The following is a 10,690-nucleotide window of genomic DNA, read 5'->3' on the forward strand; positions in this document are numbered from 1 at the left end:
CCGAGCAACTCTGTCCGACTACGACGTCGTTGGGCAGACTCTGTCATAGAGCTCCTGCATCACCCGTACATATTCGACGAGGGTCTCGTCCGGGTGCTGGGTCCGGCGCTTCGGTTCTCGCTGAACTCAAGTCCGGTACCGAGGTGGAAGAAATTCATCTTGAAACTTCCGCCGGAAGTCTTCCCAGGTGAGGAAGGGGGCCACAATGCGCCACCAGCGCGTGGCGCTCGCCTGGAATGCCACGTGCAGAACCTGCGCGAGGACGTTCTCGTCCGAGGCACCGGTGGGAAGCTTATAGGCCGCCAGCTCGGCCAGGAAGTCGGCCACGGACTTCCTGTCATCGTAGCCCGTGTACAACGGGACCGGCACCTGGCGTCGTGGCCGTTGCCCTTAGGGTCTGTTATCACCCAGGACCAGGCGTTGCGCGACCGTGACGCAGAGGTTAGCCACCCGAGCCATCAGGCCATCGGACGTCGGGCCAGGCCCCTCTCCGATCTCGCCTTAGCCTGCGGCGGCTCTATGGCGGGTCTGCATCGCAGTAGCAGCCGCAGAAAAACAGCCAAACAGAAAAAAAAGAACAGAACGAAACGGAACACAAAAGAACGGAAAAACACTTGCTATACTACACTATTCACAATATAGGCAATGCCTAAGCCGCGATGGCAAAGATGGCGTCCGGTGGCAGAAGCCTAGTTAAACGACCACGTAGGCCTATCGGGGATGGCAAACCAGGCTAACACGCCTACAACGGGATAAACACCTGCGGTCCAGCCCGTGGGGGAGAAGTGGGCTCCACGTTGGGCGCCAAATAATGTAGGGTTCGATGTTACCGCTCACCCGCAAGAAGGACCAACGAGGCAGAACTCAGAAAACACACCTTTACTTTATGCTTGCGGTGGACGATCTCTCGCAGCCCGAGCCTCGGCAGTGGCTCGCGCGAACGTTGCGCTCCGGGCCCGGAGCGCGAGTTCTTTTGCGCGGTGTTGGGCCGCAAAGATCACAATATATATATAAATATATAATTGTACCCAATATTTTTGTAGATATAAGTTTAATTTAGGGTTTTTTTAAAGTGGAGCGAATAGAGTGAGTCAACGTTTGCTTGACCAAAGCTGGAAAGCATGCCGCCAGCGTTTGCCCGCTACAATTGAGTCGCCTATTCGTGAGCACTGAATTTTGCTGGAAAAAAATAACGAATTGAAAAACACAAAACTAAGAATTATGTTACGTTTAGCCCATTACTGATTAGGAATGCAGGTATTATTGAAACTTTTGCCGCTATTACACGCGCGAAACGAGCATGGGGCAACATGGCTTGAGTAAGCTTATCACTGCTTGAATCTGAAACCGAAACTGATCGGGAGTATGCCGTGCGGTGTAACTTTAGCCGATTACGTTCATATCATGTTGCCTTTCGAAGCGTTACATTAAGAGAGATGTCTACCCTGGCAACTTAAATACACAAAGGACTTGTACACCGATAGTACTTGCTAATTCTCTTTGTGTTCATCCAGTAAACAGCTGCACTCATTCGCCGAATGGTTCTCAGAAAATGGTAGGGCATATACACGAATCGGGTCGTTAGGGTGGTTAGAGTAGAGTCACGGACGTGTCGTGGTGGAGTTGTTTGTGCCTTGTTGTGCTACTGACCTATATGTGCATCTAACAGTGTTCGGTATGTTTTTTGGTGTTCGTACGATGCGTGTACCATGGATGACTTTTTGACCGTCAAATCTAAAATATACAACATCATTTCTTTACGCGATCTATTGGTTACTACTACATTTTCTAGGTGGCGCAAGCTGCCACCCAATTCAATAAGCGAAGAGTTGAGCAGTCGTGTAACTTTTTGAACTACGGACTGCTGGTCCCGGCAATCCACTGCCCTCCCTAGCTGTCGTTCGTTAACAATCGTGATAATTGTGCCCCCAGCATAATGGGTGCTCCGTGCGCTGAATAGCGCGAAGTGCGTGCACAGTGCGGTGCAGATAACCAGGGACTTGAAAGTGAATAACGAATGCTAACCGGTGAGCAGGAGTGTTGAACGGTGGGAACCGACGCCGCTTGAATCTGTGATGCCTCGCCTCGACGCGGTCAACCGAAAACGCCGGATCACTTAGGGCAAGCACGCCAAGCAGATACTACGATTAATAAAGACGGCATTCCATTTGTCACTATACGATTCCTTCTTTGATTGTTGTCTGGCTGTGAAGCAAAGCCAGCCGGCCGCGCGAAAGCAGTTGCGGAAAAACCCCGCGAATCCCCCCCCCCCCCCCCCCCACATATTCTCGCCCCTACTCGTAATTGGTGCGGCGCCGGTGCTTCGAGGCGCGTTTTGGAGTGCTTTAGTGCGCGCGGAAGACAGCGAACGGGCGTACGCACGTGAGAACTGTATTTTCGAAAAAAACACAAAAAAACAGTCCAGCTGCCTAAGCCTTACTCGAATTGCTCCACTGTCGCTTGCCAGCCGCCATGTTGCTTTTGGGGGTGGTCACCGTGACTACCTGTTGATTGCGATGGTGACCTGATGACTACCAATGCGGTCGTTAGTACAACTAAGCGATATCTGTGACGGCTTCTGACTACCCAAAAGGTAGTACGCTACGACTATCCTTTTGTTGAGAGTACATAATGGCGTACAGGTGTCGCCTATATTTAAGAACATACACCCAGATCTTCATGCAGGGCGAAGAAATGCAAGGATCCGGGTCTTAAGGAAAGTCTAGGGCTTAGACCCATAGACATAGCACACGGATACAGCTCTCCACAGAGAGACAGAAGAGAGGCATCCATCGGAGTAACGCACAGGGCTGGCGCCTGCTACAACATCCTCCTTACACATCGCATCTATTCAGGAAGGGGGGGGGGGGGGGGGGGGGGGCAGACAGCCATGGCGATCCCGAAGCAATCTCATTGCGGGAAAGCGCTGAGTTCAAGCACGGCATCACCATCGTCAAAGACTGGCAGGCAGTGTGTTAAACATAACAGCATCTCGCGACTGGAAGAAAGCACCTTCGAGGAAAAGAAAGATCTCGTACCATTCAAGGACCGGGCATGCAGCAAACAATTTTTTAGAGCGCAGCTCTTAGGGTCCCGTTTTCGGCTTGAGCGGCGTCGGCGTCGCCGTCGCCGTCGGCGTAACCGCGAGGTCACGTGACCCCCCGAGGTCACGCGACCCACCCAGGTCACGTGACACCCCTAGGTCACGTGACCCCCAGAAGTCACGTGACCGCCTGAGGTCACGTGACCCCCCTTAGGTCACGTAACCCCCTGAAGTCACGTGACCCCCTTTAGGTCACCTGACCCCCCAGAGGTCATGTGACCCCCTTAGGTCACGTGTCCCCTTAGGTCACGTGACCCCCTGAAGTCACGTGAGCCTCTTGAGGTCACGTGACCTCAAGGAGTCACATATCCCTCAGAACGCTTTTATCTTCGTCCTTAAGAGCTGCGCTCTAACCGGCGTTACAGGGAATTGTAAACGGCTTTCATTTTTTTTTCTAGGCTGTTCTTGAAACCGCTTGACGAGTGATTCATGTTAAATTTCTTGTATTATCAAACGCTGCCCCATGGAAAGAAACGGCTAAAAAAATCAAGGTGTTTAGCTGGTTTTAAGCTGGTTCGAGCTGGTTCAATTTGGTGTAGGTGGTAATCAAGCTGGTTCGATCTGGTGAAGCCTATTCAAGCTGGTTTGAGCTCTCACTGCAGCTGGGCAAGCTGGTACTTGAGCTGGTTCGAGCTGGTACTGAAGCTGGTTCAAGCTCTTCAAGTAGGTTCGAGATGGTCAAGATGGTTCAAGCTGGTTCGAGCTGGTACTTTAGCTGGTTCAAGCTGGTCAAGCTGGTTTGAGCTGGTTCTGAATCTGGCCCAAGCTGGTTTGAGCTGGTCATGCTGGTCTTGCTGGGAGCGTGCACGCCAAGGTCGGCTAAGTTTGTTGAACTGGCATTGCTGGGAGCGCGCGCCAAGGTCGACTTGGGCGAGGATGAGGCCACGTCCTGTACTTTGTCCTCTCGTTTTCGGTAAACGACCCGGCGCTTCAGGCGCGCAGCGAGTTTCCTTTGTCTGCGAGAAAACGGAGTGAGAGAGTGGTAGGAACGGAATATTTGAAACACGTTTGGCTATCTTGGGCGGATTTTCGAAGGGACGGCTGTGTGCGCGTTGTTTCGAGACTACTTGAACGGCGGTGTAAGCGAAGCGGGATTTGAGCAGACAGCGAGTGGCAGTTCCTTCAGCGCGGGAAGAAGCCAGACGCCTCGACTGAGGCGTCGTTTCATATCTTCGAACATGTGTGTGCTCGTGAATTACGGCGGTGCCAAAGAGTATCGCCAATTCCATTCAAGACACACGGATTTCCTCGCCTCTGCCGACTACGCAAGAGGCCGCTTCGCCCCTATTACAGGTATGACCCAGGTTCGGTTTTCTCATCCGTGTAGTATTTTTTATTGTTATTATCTGTTTTTGGCGTATATCTAGTATTTTTCGTGCTGAGAGGTAAGCAATCTAGTTTTAATAGCATTGTTTGTTTTGTACTGAGAACAACTGCCTCTGCATCGGTTCGTACTGTGTCTGCGCAGAGGATGTGTAGCATCTGAGCTCATGTGAGCAAGACGCGAATACGAAAATAATTAATTAGACGCCGAGCTGACTTCTCTGAAAACTTTGGCTTGTTTATCTTGAGTACTAATTGAAACTGGTTAAACTGGAGGGGAAGTCCACCAGCTTACCCAGCATGACCAGTTCACCCAGCATGACCAAGCATTTACCCAGCATTCATCCAGCACGAACCAGCATCCATCCAGCTTGAACAGCACGGCAAGCTGGGCATGCAGGAGGAATAACCCAGCTTGAAGCTGGGATGCTGGGACCAGCATGAAGCTGGGATGCTGGGACCAGCTTGTGCTCGGACCAGCTTGACCACAGCAAGCTGGGCATGCTGGAGCAATAACCCAGTATGAAGCTGGGATGCTGGGACCAGCTTGTGCTAGTTTTCTCAATAGGGTGTCGAAGGCCGTTTTTATGGGAACTTGATGTTGCTGACACCCTGGAGGCTACTTCAACGCCAGAGAAAGCTAACCAAGAACTCAAACAACTTGTGACGACAGCCACGTGGAGCGAGTTCGGACTAAGCGACCCTCCCTTGGGTCCTCTTTTCGAGCCGACGGAAGCTGCTACGTTTAAAACAGCGTGCATAACATTGGCGGACAGCACCCTAATGTCACGGTCGCCCGGTGCGACACGCGAAATGATTGAGACAAGACCAGGTGAGACAAAGGCATGTGAATACGTATTGAAATAATGAAAGGAAATCAGGAGGTAGTTATCAAACAATAGAGAAAGAAAAGAAAAATGTCAAAGCAGACCGGAGTCCCCGAGGTCAAGTCTTCACAAAAGCTCGACTCACGCCTGACGTGGCGGGGCTTCAGGAGCGTTGCGGGGCTCGTCGTGGCCTCGGAGATCGGAGCGTTGCCGGGCTCTTCGTGGCTTGAGGAACCGCAACGCTGCTGGGCTCTCGGGAACCAGAGCGGGGCCGGTTTCGGTGAGGCGTCAGTAGCCCGAGCGTTGCCGGTTTCAACAAGCGACAGGTCAGAACTGCTGCACCTGCCCGTCGTTTCTCGCGTTCCTCTTCTTTCTCTCTTCTCTTCTTTTTCTTCTTTTCTTCCCAGCTCCACACCCGTGACAATGCCCCCCCAACTTTGAGAAGTTCATCGTTGAACTTCTTCTACACCGTCAATCTTGAAGTCCATTGGTAAAGTCTCGGACTGACGGTAATTCCTGCCGGCACTTGCGCAGCACTCAATCTTGGCCTGGGCGATCTCGAGCCTTGGCAAAGACCTCATCCATTCTCGTAGCACTCGCACGTGCAGCACCAGTCTACACTCTTGACCCCCTACGATGTAACATAGTTCCTTCATTTCACGCTCACGGACAAAGTACGAAAAAAAAAAATCATGCATGAAAAACTTCGAAATCAAATTCAATTCACATTAAATTGCGTCCCTTTTCCCTTCTCAGAAAAAGGACCATGTTTGCACTTCGAAACCAGTAACTCGATCCCCGTATTACCCCATGCGCTATCGAGCAAGAAAAAAAAATAGGCACGAGGGTATTCTCAGTCTAAATTCCTTATTTACATCCGACTTAAGTAGTCTGCACCTACATTATCCTTCCACTTAATGTATTCGACGTGAAAACTATAGTCTTGCATCTTCATGCTCCATCGCATGACCCGACTGTTGGTGTGTTTAGCCTTATTTAAGAATTCCAACGGTTGGTGGTCAGTTTGCATTCGGAAATGCTTGCCACATAAATATAGTGCAAACTTTTCAACGGCCCAAACTAGTGCCAGGCATTCCCTTTCAATCGTGGCATAGTTGCTTTCCGCCTTGCTGAACCGTCTGCTTGCGTACGCGATAGAATGCAGTACGCTATCTTTTTCCTGTAGAAGGACTGCTCCCAATCTGACGCTTGAGGCGTCCGTACGTAGCACAAATTCCTCGTCTAAGTCGATAGCCATGAGGACGGGAGGTTTACAGAATTCGTCCTTCAGGCGCTTGAATGCCCTTTCCCGCTCGTCGTCCCACTGCACCTCGTTGCGAGTTCCCTTTTGGGTGAACCCTGTCAGAGGAGCCGCCACCTCTGCGTAGTTAGGAATGAATTCCCTGTAGAATCTAGTCAAACCCCGGAAAGACCTAACCTGTCGTTTTATTGTCGGCCTTCGCGCCTCTTGGACCTTCGTCAGGATCTCCTGTCTTGGAGCTACTTGGCCTGATCCTAATCTGTGGCCAAGAAAGCTGATTTCGTGAAATCCAATTTCACACTTCTTTGGCTTGACTGTGATCCCCGCATCGCGCAGCCTTCCGAATATAGCCTTTAGTGCATCTATGTGCTTCTCCCACGAGTCCGTTGCCACCAGAACATCATCGATATAGTGGTTTGCATTCGGTATGCCTCTTAGTAGGATCTGCATCAGCTTCGTGAAAGTCGCGGAAGCTTTCTTTAAGCCGAACGGCATGAATCTGAACTGATGGAGACCGCTCAAAGCTGAGAACGCTGTTTTATGCTTCGATGATTCTGTCATGGGGATGTGCCAATATCCCTTGGCTAAGTCTAACTTTGAGAAGAAATGTTTACATCCCACTTCAGCAAACGTGACATGTACCCTGGGAATCATCGCAACTCGGAAATAGTCTCCGAGTACCTTTACGTGCTTTTCAGTGCCTCACTTAATCAGTGTTCCTTACCAGCAGATTGGTTAACGGCTAGAGTAGCTCCAGTATTTAAATCAGGTGACAAATTAGACGCCGGAAATTAGAGACATATTTCTTTAATAAGCACATGTTGCAAGTTACTTGAGCACACAATCGCTAACCATATATCTCGTTACCTAGAGTCGACCAATTTTTTTGACAAAAACCAACACGGATTTCGTAGAAACGTTTCCACAACGACTCAGCTATTATCTGTAGTCCATGATTTTGCAGCCGCGATGGACAATCGTCACCAAATCGACGCACGTTTTTTAGATCTATCTAAGGGGTTCGATCGCGTGCCTCACAATCTGCTCATTGATAGATTGAAAGAGGCAGGACTTCCTGATAGGCTGGTTCGTTGGATACAGGCCTATCTACAAAACGGCTCTCAATTCGTTGAACGTGATGGCTCTAAATCTGATAATCTACAGGTCTTGTCTGGTGTACCACAGGGCTCCGTGCTCGCACCGTTCCTTTTTTAATTTATATTAACAGCATTTCCAAAAATATTGATGAATGTGTTAGTGTAAAATTGTTCGCGGATGACGGCGTAATGTATAGCCTTGTGAAAAGTTCTTCCTCTCAGACTACATTGAATGAAAACCTTTGTAAACTTGCGGACTGGTGCGACCTCCAGAAAATGAAAATTAACTTCTCTAAAACCCTCTCAATGACACTGACAAAAAAAAAACCCTTTCTTACATTTACCATATTGGCAACCAGTGCATTCAAGAAGTTTCCTCTGTAAAATACTTAGGTCTAACAATTAAAAACAACCTAAAATGGGACCAGCACATCAACAACATATGTGCCAAAGCGTTCAGAAAGCTATGCTTTCTTCGAAGAAAACTCAAAGAATGTCACTCAGCTGTGAAACTTGTAGCTTATCGTTCTCTGGTTCGCCCAGTTCTAGAGTACGCCTCTATTGTGTGGGACCCGTATTTTGTGAAAGATATTTCGGAGGTGGAGCGGATCCAACGTCTTGCTGCAAGATTCATCCTATCTGACTACCGCACTTCATCATCAGTAACTAACTTGTTAAAGCAGCTTGACCTTGAACCGCTCCACCTTCGCCGACAAATCTCTAGGCTAAAGTTTCTTTACTTACTTTATAACAATTCATCTGGTCTATCAAGTGACACTTATCTTCGCCCTGTGCCACAAAGGTCAGCTCGACTAAATCATTCCAAAGTCATATGCCCATACTATGCAAGAACTAACCTTTTTCAGAAGTCATTTTTCCCTAACACAATTGAACAATGGAACTGTTTCCGTCATCGCTTGGGGAATGTACTTATGTAAACGAATTCGATCATTTATTAACTAAACTCCTTTTGTAACCCTCCCCTGCTTGGGCAGCGCCGCTGCCTGCAGTATATGTAAATAAAAATAAAAAATAATGGGCTCGGCATCGGCTACCAACACGTCATCGAGCCGCCTAAAGTCAATGCAGAATCTGCTGGACTCATCTGTCTTCTTCACTAATACTATAGGCGCGTTGAATGGTGATGTTGATCTCTCGATCACTCCCAGGCTCAACATCTCTGTTATTTCCTTTTCCACTGTTTCGTGTACCTTTATCGGCAGAGGGTACTGTTTAACATGCGCTGGTGCCTGAGTTGTCAGCTTCAGATCGCACTCAATCAAGTTTGTTTTTCCGGGTAGATCAGAGAAGATTTCTTCGAATGCTCCAATCAAAGTCGCAACTTGTTTCTTCTCCTCTGTACTCAGGGCCGTATTCACCACTACGTCTAGCCCGTTTTGTTGTCTTGTCAGGAACAGAGTCGGGACATCGTCTATGGCGTCTTCCTCGTCGTTTTTGTTGTCATCGTCAGTTGCTGTTGCCGCGCTGCACCTCGGTGCCGACGGGTCTACATTTCGGTCCTCTCTTCATATTTTTTTGAGCATGTTTACATGGAAGGCTTTTCTCGTTCCGGCAATCTCCAACTCATAGTCAACTTCATTTCTTCGCGCCGTGACGATGAAGGAACCCTTCCATTGCATGAGCAATTTGTTGTTGTCGGTTGGAAGGAGGATTAGTGCTTTATTCCCTACCTTCATTTCTCGGTTGACCTTCTTCCGATCATAATACGCCCTGTATTTTACCTTGGCTTCATCCAAGCATTGGTGTGACAGTTTTCAGGTCTTCTCCAGTTTGACTCTCAGCTCCATGACGTAGCTGTACGACGTTTTTGTTTCCTCGTTCAACACCTCGTTTGACCGCACTTCTCTCAGTATAGTTAATGGCCCCCCGTACCGTTCTCTGTAATAACAACTCAAATGCAGAGTATCTCAAACTGGACTGGGGTACCTCCCGGTAAGCGAACAACAGCGCTGGCAGGAACAGGGTCCCAATCCTTGGGCCTCTCCTGACACATTCTACGTAGCATCAACTTTAAAGTTCCATTGAATTTCTCTACCAACCCGCTGCTCGTGGGATGATAGGGGGTAGTCAAAAGGCGTCTCACTGACAGTAGATGACCCACCTCCTTCATCAGGTCTGAAGTAAACGCGGTGCCACGGTCACTAAGGACCTCTCTCGGTACGCCGTATCGCGTAAACATGTCAACTAAATCTTCCGCTACTACCGGAGTCCCGAAGGTTTTCAAGGCTACCGCGTCGGGGTATCGAGTAGCCACATCCACCATGGCTAAGAAGTATCGGTTCCCCGAGTCTCATCTGGGAATGATCGGACCAATGATGTCAATGGCCACCCTCTGAAAGGGAGTTACAATCGTCGGCATGGTACCTAAGTGGGCCTTGCCTACTCTCCCTTTGGGGACCGTCCGTTGGCAAATGTCACACGACCGCACGTACCTCTTAATGTCGCTTTGGACACCCGGCCAAAAGAACTCTTCAGATACTAGTGCTATTGTGTTGCTCACGCCCTGGTGGCCTGACATTATTCCGTCATGTGCCATCCCGGTGGCAGTTCGCCGAAACTTTTTCGGGAGAACCCACTGGTCGGTTTTTCTTCCGGAAATGTATGTACAGGTCCTGTACAACAGCTCATTCCTAATGAAAAACTCGTGCTTCGTTCTGCCCCTGTGCTTCTTGATTACTTTCCCAACGTCTTGAGTAGCCGGAGCATTGCCGATTTCAACAAGTGACGGGTGAGAATGCTGCACCTGCCCGTCGTTTCTCGCGATCCTCTTCTTCCTCTCTTCTCTTCTTTTTCTTCTTTTTCTTCTCTTCTTCCCAGCTCCACACCCGTGACACCTAAACTCACAAAAAATGCACCTCATCAACTCCATTCACGCCGACTGGTCACAAACACCGGTCATCCGAGTGATCTGGACTCCACATCCGGGAGTATCCTGCAATATAAGTGCTTACGCAGTCGCCCGTGCTGTAGCTACAAAGTGGGCTTTCCTGGATGGGGTCGATATACAGCATTACCCAGAGCCAAGCACAGCCGTTGAGCCCCAGTTGCTCCCCATCCT

General features: G+C 49.3%; 1 pseudogene; it reads left to right on the forward strand.

Annotated features, from left to right (window-relative positions):
• The first annotated feature begins 7,150 nt into the window (after window positions 1-7,150).
• Window positions 7,151-7,639, forward strand: LOC120846195 (annotated as a pseudogene).
• Window positions 7,640-10,690: the final 3,051 nt, after the last annotated feature.

Source organism: Ixodes scapularis, unplaced genomic scaffold (assembly GCF_016920785.2).
Source record: "Ixodes scapularis isolate PalLabHiFi unplaced genomic scaffold, ASM1692078v2 PGA_scaffold12__126_contigs__length_90152505, whole genome shotgun sequence".
Classification (NCBI taxonomy): Eukaryota; Metazoa; Arthropoda; class Arachnida; order Ixodida; family Ixodidae; genus Ixodes; species Ixodes scapularis.